Raw genomic sequence first — 13704 nt, 5'->3', positions numbered from 1 at the left:
TTATGCATCCTACGTCATAAGGGCTAATGGTCCATAATGATTTGGGCACCTTTGACATATCCTCCTTAAAGAAAGGGACTGGGGTGCATGCAGGTGCCTCAAGTGCCATCGCAATTTTCTGTGCTATTTGTTTGTGAGCCACTCTTAGCCATATTTCTACACTCATCATGAACACCATTTCCCCCTCCTCCTTTTCTTCTGAGAACAGCTCCTCATCTGACACCTGGGTCAACCTACATCCTTCTGCTAGTGCTATCACTGCCCTCCATGCTCTTCCTTCTTTGTCTTGGGCGTGCACAGCAATATACTCAGCTGTTGCAATATTGCTCTCAATGTCCATTACAAACACCTTTCCTTCTTGTTCATTAACAGGTGTTTCTGGTCGGAACAGATAAGCTGCTGGCCTCCTCCATATTTTCCCTTCTATCCCTGGCATCCATGCAAATGCCATGTCTGTTCCATACTGGAATAGCTCGCCATCTACTGGTTCCGCCCTAATCGCTGTCTGTCCGCAGTATGCTTGCATAATCTGTCATGCTGCTAGCATGTTAATCCCTGGAGTAGAGCAAATTATACCATCCTCTGTAAAGGAGATTGTCATATTTAACCTATTCATTATGTCCCTCCCCAGTATATTTACTGGTGAGGCACTATAATACAAAAGTGGAACTGACAGATCATAATCTCCGATAGATAAGGGAACGTTATCAGTAAAAGGAACCAACCCTTTAGCCCCAGAAAATCCTTGGGTGTTCATGGCTTCGCCTGACATCTTAAATTTACCTTCCCTTATGCAAGACCGGGTTGCCCCGGTGTCAACAAGGAATGATAACTTTTTGTCACCTATCGTTACCTCTATGCGTGGCTCCTCCGCACTATTAGGTGTTACTGACAGGATGGGACACACCAAGGCCGTCTGTGGGCTGTCCTATTGGGGGTACAATGATTGGCCATTCCCTGTGTAAGGGTTGTGTCCCAAGACCGTCACCCTACCCAATTGCGTTTGTTCAGTTTGGGGTTGTTGTGTTAGCGCTACTTGTTGTTGTGGCAGTGAATATGTTTGTGGCTGTTGTTGCGTTATTTGTTGTTGTTGTATGCCCTGCTGTTCTTGTGATGGCCTAGGTTGTGCCTGTTCATTCCATGCTGGTGTTCCTGGCCTGACCCTACACGTACGTGACATGTGTCCTAATAATCCACAACTCCAACACACGGGTGGTTCCCTGCTCTGCCATGGGAAGCTCCCTGTGTTGTCCTGGTATACCGGTTGCCCAGTGGGGTAGTAATTTCGTCCCCCCACCTGCTGTTGGGTATTATATCCGTATCCTCTCCCTCTCATAAATCCTCCTCTCCCCCTGTTATAACTATAATACCCAGCTCCTTGCATTGGGTACCCTCCTCCCACGTTTGGTGCGTGTAATTGCAGTGGCGGCACTTGCTGTATTATACTTTGTGGAGGTGCTATTTGAGCTGGATCTTGTGCAGCCACTACTTGTGTGGGGCTTTGGGCCATTGGTGTGGGCGTAGTTATTAGTGCCCCTTCCATTGTGTATTTAGTAAGTTTTTTCTGTACTAGTTTGGCCTCTTCTGTTTTCCTGTCCTCTTCCTTTTGTTTCATTTTTCCTTGCCATATCCTGCAGTGATGTACTATAGTCAGCTGTATTTCTGGCCACGGTTTTGCTTCCATTCCCACTACTTTCTTTAGTTGTTTCTGAACTCCTTCTGGGAGCCCTTGTACTAGTATATGATAAAATATGGCTGGTGTTTTATCCCATTGTTCTCTAGTTTCCATGCGCCACTTCTCTTGAATATCCTGGATATAATCAACAGGATCCTCATTCTCACGCATCTTACGGGAAGTAATTGCTCCTATGTCTGATGTGTCTGGGTACTGTACTCTCAGTGCCTGCCATAGCGCATGTCTGCAGTTTGCAAATGGCGCCCCATCATGCGATGTGTTCGTTATTGTTACCCCATGGAATCCCGCTCTCTTCCAGATGTCGTCCGCTCTATCCCCTAATATTGATATTAACAGGCCCTTCACATCTCCTACTGCTAGTTTCTGTCCTGCGGTGTGTTTTTCCATTTCATATATCCACTTACCCGCACCTCCACTTAGTGATGGGAGCCTACATTTTATATTTTCTTTATCCGTATGCTTCCAAGGTACATACTGCGGTCTAACCCCTCCTCTCTCCAACAGTGGCATTAAGTTGTGTCTTGTGTCACCCTTTACGCTCCATAATATTGAGTCCTCACACCCCTCCTCTTCCCCCGTTTCCTTTACCACTTCAAATTCTTCCTTACTACCCCTGCTCCTACCTCCCTCTCCGTCCTTTCCCCTTTTTTTGTCATTTCCTGTGTTTAATATGGGTATGTTTATTTGTCTGTCTTGCCTGCGGCTAGGGAGGTCTCTAAGCCGACATGCATAGGGAGTCAATTCGTCCATGAAGGGCGCAAGCTTTATTGTGCGCAGCGAGCGTGTGGCGGTTGAGCATGTAGGGTGCGATGGGGGAGGGCGTGATGGAGATGGCGATAGTGTGGCTTCATGGGTTTGTTTTTCCACTAGTTGGTGCACCCTCTCCTCACTTCGTTCTAGCTCCTCCCTTCTCTTACTGATCCATGGCGAGTCTATGTTTGTTCTAGTGAGGTACAGCTTATCTAAGCTTTCCCTTTCACTCTTTCTTCCTCCCCTCTCTACTCCTTCTTCCTCCTCACTGCAAAAATCAGTCATAAATGGTATCCCCCACTCTGCCTTTTTCCCTTTTACTGTTACTGTTTCTAAGTCTATTAGCTCCATTTCTCCTCTTCCTTTGTTACCAACTGCTCCCCCTGGTGTCGATGTTGTTGCTACTTCTCTACTTCTATATACATCCCCCCATTTTTCACTCTCCCTATTACTCCCTTCTCTTTCCCCTTCACTCCTCTCCTCCATCTCCCTACTATTTTCCTCTCTTTTCCTTTTTAGTTCCTCCATTACTTCGTTGCTCATCTGTTCCAATATTCTTTCATCCTCTTTCTTCCTTTCCCATTTCACCCTTTCTCTTTCTAGTGCTTTCCCCTCTTCATATTTCTTAGCTGCCTCTGATACTACCCTCCTCCTCCATATTTCCATTTCCCTTTCTTTATCTTCTTCTTCCTTCTTTTTTTCTCTCAACACTACTCTTGACACCCTGTCTGCTGCTGCTTTTACCCTTTCAGCTTCTATCCTTTGCTCCTCATTTCGTTCCCTTAATTTGTCCAATTCGTCTTTACCCTCTTTCCTTTTCCTCACTCTCTCTTTTTCCTCCTTCTCAAGCTGTTTTATTAATTCATTCTGCTCATCCCTTAGCTTTGCCAATTTTTCCTCCAAAATCTCTTCTCTTTGTCGTAATAGCTCCTCCCCCTTCATCTCACTCTCCCTTGTACTATCCTCGTCTGTTCTCTTTACTGCCTCCCTCTCTTCTCCCGTTAGTGAGCCCCGTAATTTTAATAATATCTGTGCAGCTACCCACTCATCATGTCCTATCTCTACAATCTGCTCTTCTCCAATCCTCCCCTCCCCCACTGTCATCTTCCTATGAGCCACATATGGTGGAGGGCTGTATGCCGGGTTCGAGTATCCTTCAGCCGCCCTTAACTGTCCTTCTATTTCTCCTAATTCTCTTAAAGGGTACAACCCTTCTCCCCCTGTTTTCACTCCCGGTGTTATGGGTATCTCGTTGCTCGGTTCCTTTTTTATGTTGTCTAATTTATCAATCTTTTCTCCTCCCTCTCCTTCATTCCCCGTATTCTTTGTCCTTTCACAGCCCTTTTCCCCATCCGTTCCTTCTTTCTTAATCTCCTTTTCTTCCGGTGTTTCCCCCATAGTGAACATTCCATTTGGTCCTGGTCGGGACCCCTGGAACATCCTCCATAAGTTAAACACCTCCACATGGTTTGCCAACTTCTTCCCCTTGTATGTATTGTGCAGATGGTTTAGCAGTGAATGTTGGGCATATGGATCGAAACTATCATTAGGCGGCCATGGTGTTAACATTTTGTTGTCCGTCCCCTGGGTCCACTCTATGCTGTACTTAATTAATTTCTCCCTATGGGGTGGCAGTGTGGTGCATATGTGTTGTAGTGGGGTAGTGAGGGTGTTCCCCCACCCTCCCGACCCTCTCCCGTATGACATAGTGGCACTCCCCTTGTTACCCTTCCCTTTACTAGCAGTTTACAATATACAACCTTGTATTGCTTACCTTGCCCCGCAAGTGTGGGGACTTACGACAATCCTTTGACAAATTATGCAATAATAATAAAAAATAATAATAAAAACAAATATATATGTATATATGTATGATGTTATATTATATTCCTTCCCCTACGGCCCCCTGCGGCCGAAGCGCACGCAGCCCCCCGCGGCTGCGTACCCCTTACGACGATCTTATACAGTCGTCCTGTTTCCCCGTTCTCCTCCCCCTTTTACACTTGCCGTGGCCGGCGTTCTCCGTGCGCAGCCACGCCCCTTTCCCCTTCTCCTCTTTCGATCCACTCGTTAATCGTTTATCTCCGTATCCGCTCCTTTATCATGTTTCTCTTCCCCACCACTCTCAAACCCAAAGTTCCTTGTGCTCGCGATATCCTATTAAATCCCTACTGGTGACGTCACCGATTTCTTCGAGCTACTGGTACATTCTTATTATGTTCTTTAAGTTCAAAATACACTTGCAATCTACCCCGCTAACCCTACAGCTGTCTTCCTGTCTCTCCTGGAACAAGTAAATCAAATCAATAATATAATCGGACTGCGCACGCTGCGTCGCCTCGCGTGTGATACGCCCCTCAACAGGAGGGCTTAACCAGCCAATTATCTTCTGTATTGGGCAACTAGGCAGCTAGCTACCGCCTACAGGGAAACGTCATCTACCTATCGAGTTTCTTGCTCGAACAATAGGGAACCTCATCTACTCATTGATCAATAAATGTCAAATCGTAGGAAACCACACACACCCACCCCTACGCGTTAGTCGCGATTTAGGCCAATCAGTGTCTACGAGCGGCCACACGTGATGTTTTCGTGCTCCGCCCCCCTCTTTCGCGTGACGTAGCCGACTGCTCTTGCACTCGTCTCGTCACCATTCATTCCATTAGCAACACTCAGTTGTTAAACCTTCGCCGCGCATCTGTACAATACCTCCCTCCTCCCTTATTTACTTCCTCCCCCTCCCTCACAATTTCGCATTGCTCGTTGTGCGTGTCATGCTCACCAAGTTCTCTCGATGCAGGGCCGCTCGACTGCATGCACCCCTCCAAGCGGCTCGCCACCTCCCCTCGTCTGGACCACGTCTGGACACTCGCCAACCGCGGGCGGGATACTTCTCAACCGGCTCCCGAGGGCCAATATCCGGATTGCGCTGTCCGGTCTTCTCGCAGCTCCGCGATGGTCCTGTAGTCCTCAGAAGGGGGCAACGGCAGAGGGGGCCGCGCCGCCGGGCCTCCTCGCAATGGGAGTGCCTGGAAAAAGTAAAAATAAAAAGTCGATCTTAAACAGATCTCAGCAGTGCCTCCAACTTGTCGGGGGGAAATTCTGCCGGGGTCGGCCGGGCCGTCCGCGGACCTCCAGGCAGGGAGGCCCCAACTCCTCCCGTGTATATCCCAGATGAGATGAGATAGAGTATGAGACGCACACAAGGAGCAAGGTGACTCTGCTGTTTATTAGACAAAACGGCAGGGATGGGTCAAGGAGCGTACGCGTTCGTCCTGACACACACACAATCGTGGGGCTCGCAGGCCCTTTTTACTGTATTATGACGCGCTACTTGCGTCACTTCAGAAAGTTAACAAAAAACCTATCGCCACTCTTAATTGGGTGTTCGAGTGGTAGGGTTAGTATAGCACACATATAGAAAATGATATTAGTGGACAAGGTGTAGTCAGGTGGTATATCTGGGTTGTCCCTACAATTAGATACATAAGAATTGTTACATGAAGACTCCTGAGGATTGGCTAAATTTGCTGGCGTCAGTGATAAGAGCCCCATGTTCTGATTGGTGCGCCCGTGAGCTTCCCAGCCTGGGACCACCGTCGTTCCCAGCTCTCGGTGTACCTGTAAGTTGTAACAATGTTTCACTATGGGTACATGCAGACAATGTGAGGACTTATTCATAGCTGGACGGGGGACCGCTCCCACTGTTGCAGATGTCCATTGAGCCTTTCAAGTGTATCTGCCAGTGTCTCGTAGCGAGGGATCCAGACGCCTCTGTTCTCCTGGGTTTGGCATCTCGTCAGGTTCGGCTTGGTCACGTGGGGAGGGACCGTGAAAGAGGCAGAATTCTGCACAATTAATATTGTTTTTCTACTGCGCGTCTGGTTTAATTTGTCGGTGTGACTTTAACGTTGGTGCGCGGAGTACGAGGTTGCAACATCGTGCCTTTGATGATTTACTCTTGGAACGTAGGTTTGCAACATTGCGACCTTGGCTGGTTGCTTCGCCGAGCTCATTCTGCAGGATCAGCAACTGACTCTTGCCTTGTTAATGTCCACGGGAGCTCTTGTTTGAGGCCTCCTTGGGCCTGGTGCATAAGTTGTCCGTTTGGTGCACAGGTGCTTTAGGTTATAGGAGCATATAATTTCATGACCAGTATTGTCTTCATTATACTTCTCATGGCGGTAACTGGTTTCAAGAGAAGCGTGAGCAAGCTAGTAGAAGAGTTCATGACGCGTCTTGCGTTTCTGCATTCTGAAAGCCTATGTAAAAATAATAAAGATGCACGTCCGTGAATATGCCTGTCGCCTACGTCATAGCACTGAGTATATTCTTCGTGTAGGTTGGTGTGGGAATGTCCAGTGTGTACATTTGTACAGATGTGCTTCCCGTTGTCTAGGTCGTCATGGCATCTCTAACGACGTGTAGATTTTAGTCTAGTTGATCCGTGCCGCAGGTGTCGGCATGGACAGTGCGGGCTGCTGGGCAGGCAGATGGACACATCCGTATGTTCCTGTACCAGGGTATCTGGTCGTCTGGTAAATGGACAAACTCTTCTCGTGGCAGGTGTTTGGGTCGTGACCCTCTAGGCCAAGCGCGAGAGGCGAAGGACGGGAGCCTGGTCTTCCATTCTCCCACTTCAGAAGCATGCCACTCGCATCAGCATCATGGTATTAGCTGGAGAAGCATGGCAGGCACATATACAGCATGATAGTGCAAGACACATACCAGGCACCTCATCAGCAGTGTGATAGTAGCACAAGAAGCTTATCAGGCACATCAGAACCATGATAGCACGAGAAGCATGCCAGGCACATCAACAGCATGATAGTAGCTGAAGAAGCATGCCAGGCACATAAACAGCATGATAGTGCAAGACACATGCGAGGCACATCAACAGTAGTGTGATAGTAGCACAAGAAGCTAATCAGGCACATCAGAATCATGATAGTAGCACGGAAAGCATGCCAGGCGCATCAGCAGCTTGATATTAGCTGGAGAAGCATGCCAGGCACATATAGAGCATGATAGTGCAAGACACATACCAGGCACCTCATCAGCAGTGTGATAGTAGAACTAGAAGCTTATCAGGCACATCAGAACCATGATAGTAGCACAAGAAGCATGCCAGGTGCATCAGCAGCGTGATATTAGCTGGAGAAGCATGGCAGGCACATATACAGCATGATAGTGCAAGACACATACCAGCACCTCATCAGCAGTGTGATAGTAGCACGAGAAGCTTATTAGGCACATCAGAACCATGATAGTAGCACAAGAAGCATGCCAGGCACATATACAGCATGATAGTGCAAGACACATACCAGGCACCTCATCAGCAGTGTGATAGTAGAACGAGAAGCTTATCCGGCACATCAGAGCCATGATAATAGTACAAGAAGCATGCCAGCTGCATCAGCAGCATGATATTAGCTGTAGAAGCATTTCAGGCACATATACTGCATGATAGTGCAAGACACATACCAGACACCTCATCAGCAGTGTGATAGTAGCACAAGAAGCTAATCAGGCACATCAGAACCATTATAGTAGCACAAGAAGCATGCCAGGCACACCAGCAGCATGATAGTAGCTGAAGAAGCATGCCAGGCACATAAACAGCATGATAGTGCAAGACACATACGAGGCACATCATCAGCGGTGTGAAGTAGCACGAGAAGCTAATCAGGCACATCAGAATCATAATAGTAGCACAAGAAGCATGCCAGGCACATCAGCAACATGATATTAGCTGGAGAAGCATTCCAGGCACATATGCAGCATGATAGTGCAAGACTCATACCAGGCACCTCATCTGCAGTGTGACAGTAGAACGAGAAGATTATCAGGTACATCAGAACCATGATAGTAGCAAAAAAAGCATGCCAGGTACATCAGCAGCATGATATTAGCTGGAGAAGCATGTCAGACACATATACCGCATGATAGTGCAAGATACATACCAGGCACCTCATCAGCAGTGGGATAGTAGCACAAGAAGCTTATCAGGCACATCAGAAACATGATAGTAGCACAAGAATCATTCCAGGTGCATCCACAGCATGACATTAGCTGGAGAAGCATGCCAGGCGCATAACCAGCATGATAGTGTAAGACACATACCAGGAACCTCATCAGCAGTGTGATAGTAGCACGAGAAGCTTGGGGCACATCAGAATCATGATAGTAGCACAAGAAGCATGCCAGGCGCATCAGCAGCATGATAGTAGCAGGAGAAGTATGCCAGGCACATAAACAGCATGATAGTGCAAGATACATACCAGGCAAATCATCAGCAGTGTGACTGTAGCACGAGAAGCTTATTAGGCACATCAGAACCGTGATAGTAGCACAAGAAGCATGCCAGGCATATCAGCAGCATGCTACAAGCTGGAGAAGCATGCCAGGCATATAAGCAGCATGATAGTGCAAGACACATACCAGGCACAGCATCAGCAGTGTGATGGTAGCACGAGAAGCTCATCAGGCACATCAGAACTATGATAGTAGCATGAGAAGTATGCCACTCACAGGAAAGAGGGGGACGGGAGGCACAACAAGATAGCTCAGCGGGTTGAGCGCTCACTGCTGCGATCTGTGCGTGATCTGCAGGTCGCAGGTTCGAACCCCGGCAAGGCCAACTCAGCCTTTCATCCTTCTGAGGTTGATAATTGAGTACCAATTTCGGTTGGGTGATATTGTATGTAAATATGTGCTCTGTAAAGCGCTTTGGGTTAAGGCGCTATATAAATAACACATCATTATCATTACAACAGGGTGGACATAGAATTTAGGATTTAGTTATTAAGAAGAGCAGATGCATTTGATAATTTAGCTGATTTAAGGAGCTGTTTCAGGTGCAGAAGGGTGACGTCTCAAGGCCACCCGAGACTGGGAAAAAGACATGCAACCAAAACCCATTGTTGCCAACAGGTACCCTTTTGTGCACTCCAGGGGGACCTGAATTCCCAAGGCTTGTTTGGAGCATTAACAAGTGATGTCCCAAAGATTGGGTGTCACCTGGCATGCCAATATTTATGAAACTTCAAAAGGAAGTCTTGTGAACAACTTTCTAAAGCATTAGATAAAGACTGTAATTTGAGAGTTTAAGTTTCAAACAATATTCGTCTGTACACAATGGGTGATAAAAAAAAATCCCATCAAGAAAACAATCAGTCAACATTGTGTTTCAAAGTTATAATCATATTAAAATAGTATTCATGCATACTGTAGCTCATGCGAATAAAAGAAGTTTACAAGTCCAGAGAACGTTGTATCTATATATCTCTCTGAATCGAGATATTCACGCGTATACGGTGTGGTATAGTACAAATCCAGCAAGTATATGCAAACCAATTCAAAAGCACAAATCAATGAATACATAGCAAATACATTGTGTTACATCTCCACACAATTGGGTGATACAACAAATTAATGAATTGAGCAATTATTATCATCCAATAAACTCCACTCTAGAATGACATTTGCCAACGCGTTTCGGATTTTAATAATCCATCTTCAGGGCGTGGGAGCTCATAGTTCCAAAATGTTCCAACAGTACATATTCGAATCTCATAAGCACATAAAAAGGTACCAAATAGATTAACTTAGTCCGTTTGTATGTAACAGGTATATTTGATTGATGACTGAATTACTTAAATCCCTCAGTGTGTGGAAAAGATGCTACCGCAAGTCCCTATGTGTCAAGGATAGGATTGTCAGAAAACACGTACAGTCGGTACTAGCTACAGATCAAGCAAAGATCAATAGGTCAAAGAAAAGTTAAAGCAGTTAAATCACCCACCTGCAACGCAGGTTTTATTTGCCAGGGAAGGCGGATATTGTTCGGCCGTTTTGAGAACAGTTAAGATCAGTGCTTCAATGTAGAAAGGAGAATAAATGGATAGGTACGCGGCGCTATAATAGCGTCTAGAACTCGTGAAGTCCCATTTTGTATTACTGTGAACTTACGCCTTACTCAAAGCAGTGTCTGTAACACTCGTAGCCATGGATATTGGAATGAGCGCTAAATAGCGTTCATGATGCATATAATCTAATGTCATACTACTGTACAACAGTGATATACTTAGTGCTCAAAAACAGTCGCGTTAACCAATGGCGGGTCAGTATTAAAATTGTGCCACATACGCACAGTGTGTAAAGGGGATTTACTGTTATTCGGCCGTATCATAGTTCTTATTATATAAGCGTACATCATGGTCTACGGCACAAAACACGTAGATGGGGTTATAATGGTTGCTATGGCACCGGCACCAAATACCATGTCCACCATCTTGGTGTGGGACAGTAGGTGTTTCTATAGCAACTGTCACTGAAAATAGTGTACGTCAAGTTACAATGCTAACTCACTAGTCAACAAAGTGAGGCAGGATGGTCTCGTCGAAGAAGTGAATTTAGGTAGATTAAGGGGGATATTGAGAGTAAGTGGAGGGGCCAGGACGCCGAAGCAATCTGGCCTGGCGCCCACTACTGCTAAAGTCAAAGTTAAATGAAGCAATAACATTAACCGCTCATTACTGTACAATTCTGCTCGAATGTCTAGACATAGGGCCTCATCACGAGTTGGGCGGTACCGCCGGCGCTAATAGCCCTACCGGCAAACCCCCCGGCGCTATTAGCACCGGATCACGGTTTTGGCGGAAGGATTATTGCCCATTCCCCATTGGGCCCATTTGGGAATTCCTCATTCCCCATTGGGCCCAATGGGGAAAATTCACACTATTACCGCCGCCGGATTTCCTGCCGGCGGTAATAGTGCCAAAAATTCGCAATTTTGAATTCCGCCAAGGTCATGATCTGGCGGACCCTTAAATGTGGCGGTAATAGCGCTACCGCCGCATTTAAGGGTTACCGCCAGACTCGTGATGAGACCCAAAGTGCTGATCTAAAGGTGAATGGAGGAAATAGTATAAGCAGGAAGTGGGGCAAGTCAGCCGAACAGGATCGGCTGGGTGGCCCACTCCTGCTGTGATTGAGAGAAGCCTCAAGAAAATCTTCAGCTAACGCTATGTCACGCGAAGCCCAGTACAGGTGTGTGCCCGTGTACCTAAGAAGATGATGTACGGTGGGGGTGCATGTACATAATTCAATAGTGTAGAGGAGGTCCTAAGGTAATTTAACTGGTAATGGATACCATAGCTATGGTAAAACCAAGGTACAATGAAATACATTAATTGAAAGATGTCATAAACCTGCCTCGCATATATCATTGCCTTTTCTGTACAAATGGGTGAACAGGCCCTCTCGGACCGCAGCCCACTCACAGTCTACTTCCCCAAAAGTGCAATGGGAAAACCATGACGTTTAAAATGTACACACACATAAAGTCGTTAAGAGATGTCACAAATTAGTCCATATGGATATTCTTACCTCCTTTGCATGGCAGGGCGGGTAAGTCCTTTCAGACAGGAGTCTGCTCACAGTCTCCTCTCCTCAAGTACAAAAAGGATCATTAGGTTCAATCAATATCCAGAAACCACCTCATGGGTGTAAACCCACTCACACTCTTAATTCTCCAATTACTGAAATTGATAGGGCTATACAAAACACATTAAATCAAACTCGCAATTCATGGCTCACGAATAGAGTGACTCAAGAAGATCAATCCACATAATGTCCCTTTGAAGCAATCTCTTGTGCAAGTCACCACCTCTGTTACCTGTTTTTATCTGTTCTAAAATAACACATTTCAATTGGGCTACATGAAGTGCATAATGACAGGTGATTTCATGTTCTTTGTGCGAATGTGACACTTATTTTAAAGTCCACCGTATTTTAGCTTTTCTCATCATCATGCCCATGTAGAAAACACCACATGGGCACTTGATTGCATATATTACGTTTGATTAGTCGCACGTACACAAATGTTTCAGGTGGATTGCCTTCCCTGAGTGGGGATGTGTATTGCTGTTGCCCAATATTATATCGCCACAGTATTAGCCGTTGTGGCAGGGCTTTGTTCCTTTTTGGTGGATAGTACGTGCTGGGGCTGTGGATATCTCAGCTTTCACCAGGCTGTTCTGTAGCACCTTGCTGTTTCTGTAGGCAATGGTAGCTGTTGGAATAATGGCTGCCGTTGCAGATCCATTTGAAGCATAGGCCAATAATTTGGGATTATTTTCTTGATCTTATTACTCTGAATAGAGTGAGTCGTCACATAGACAAATGGCTCACTCCTTTTGGGAGGTTTAGGAGTCAAGAGGGTATCCTGATCTATAATCTCCACTTTTTTTGCAATATGGGAAATGAGGGTAGGACTATAACCTCTCATCAAAAATGTCCTTTGCAAGGAAGTTGATTGTCTCTTGCATTCCTCCATCTCCGAGATGATCCATCTATATCTGAGGAATTGGCTCAAGGGTACACTATCAATGGTGCGTTGTGGATGGAAGCTAGTAGACAGCAATAGGCTGTTTCTATGTGTAGGTTTTGTAAAGATCATTGTAGCCAAGAAGTGGCCCTCTCCATAAATCTCTATGTCTAGGAAATTGATGGAAGTCTTGCTAGTTTGGGTCGTAAATTTGATTCTCGGGTGCATCCCGTTCATCATTAGAAAGAACTCCTGTAGTTCCTCTAGGGACCTGTCCAAATGCCAAAAACGTTGTCGATGTAGCGTACAAAGATGGAGAGGTGTTGCATCCATCTCGGTGAGTTGAGCATGTGTTCGGTTTCCAAAAAGAACATGTAGGTGTTGGCATACATAGGTGCCATAGCGGCTCCCATAATCGTGCCAGATAGTTGTAGAAAAAAATCTGTCTTGAAATTTGAAGAAACTATTCAACAGAACAAGTTTAAGCAGTGTAAGTACAGAAAGTCTATCACCTTGCCAGTTCTCTGACCGTAGCAACAACCATTCGACTGCTTCTAGGCCTGCTTCGTGTACTATGTTGGTGTACAGTGAAGTGACATCCATAGTGAATAAAATGTCTCTGCCATTCACAAACTGTACCTCTTTAAGTCTCTGCAGGAAATGCATGGTTTACTTTATGTATGTTTCGGTGTCTTGAATCAGTGGCTGTAGAATCCTGTCCAGATATTTGGCAAGCGGTTCCAATAAGCTCTCAGTCACAGCTATAATGGGGCGTCCTGGAGGCTTCATGAGTCTCCATGCCACTCACATCAGCAGTGTGATGGTAGAGTGGGAAACTTGCCAGGTGCACGAGCAGCATTACAGTATCATGAGAAGTGTATAAGGCACATCAGCAGGATGATAGAAGCAAAAGATGCATGTCAGGCAC

Source organism: Ambystoma mexicanum, chromosome 6q (assembly GCF_040938575.1).
Source record: "Ambystoma mexicanum isolate Mex_15411 chromosome 6q, UKY_AmexF1_1, whole genome shotgun sequence".
NCBI lineage: Eukaryota > Metazoa > Chordata > Amphibia > Caudata > Ambystomatidae > Ambystoma > Ambystoma mexicanum.
Note: the sequence above shows the minus strand (reverse complement) of the source record.